Raw genomic sequence first — 1100 nt, forward strand, 5'->3', positions numbered from 1 at the left:
TGAATGCTTTTCTTGGCTGATTTTATGCTCCGTGTGTCAATACAAATTATGATTCATCGATCGGGATTTCCATTCCCAACACTCCAGAGCTACTAAAGCCACATTAGCAGCATTAAATTAAATCTCCCGTTTGTTGCGCATCTCTGTGCAGTGCAGCGGATTACTACATCATGCAGGGCCGGTCCAAGGCTGCATGAGGCCTGGAGCAGAATTTGACTTAGGGGCCCATCTTGCTGCTAAAAACATCAGCACCTCTAACAGCTTCTGCGTGAGATTTAGTGAAATCTGGAAGAGGGCGAGTAGTTTAATTGGCCAACCTAAAAAGCAGTAAGTTATAATTGCAGTTTAGTATTTGTGAACAAACAAAGCACAAACTCAAAGTCTAAACTCACAACATCAGATTGTTTCTATGGTAACAAAACAATCTAACTATGAATATTGTTCTTTGAAGTTTTACAAAATAAGCTTTCAAACAAAAACCAAACCTTGTTTGGTTGAAAAACCAAACAAGCATGTGTTCTTTTTTGTTTTTTCGTTTTTAAAACAAAATTAGAAAAACGGCAATTGCAAAAATAAAGAAAATGAGCTGTCAATTTCGGTTTTCATTATTTTATTTTTGGCAAGCGGTCTGACCCGGAAGTTCTCTCTGTCCGGCTTACGCAGGGACCGAATCACACACATTATGCAGGCTGCAGGGACACAAGCTTGTTCATTTCAGGCTATATACTGTAGTATTTTCTGCCAGCCGCAAGTCAGTTTAAGTAAAGCTCCTGTGAGAAACAAATAATATCGGACATCTGGTCACCAAGAAAAATGGTTAGCCTGAGTTTTTAGTTAAGTTTTTTATTTTTATTTTGAAAGGCCAGAGCACCGGGGAGTGGCTTTCCACCGCAGCCATACCCGTCTCGTCTCTGGACCAGCAAGATGGCTTCCATTGCACTGCGCCTCCAGCAGCGACAAACAGAGGTAAGTACACTATTAATTTGTCACAAAAAGTTGTTTTAAGATGTTTTTAGACTAGAAAGTAGCCCTTATAGCTTAATTTACGGTTTGAAATATATTCCGGCGTTTTCGGAGCAGCGTAGCTCCGCTAACGGGGC

The sequence above is a fragment of the Poecilia reticulata genome, linkage group LG2 (genome assembly GCF_000633615.1).
Source record: "Poecilia reticulata strain Guanapo linkage group LG2, Guppy_female_1.0+MT, whole genome shotgun sequence".
NCBI classification, from domain to species: domain Eukaryota; kingdom Metazoa; phylum Chordata; class Actinopteri; order Cyprinodontiformes; family Poeciliidae; genus Poecilia; species Poecilia reticulata.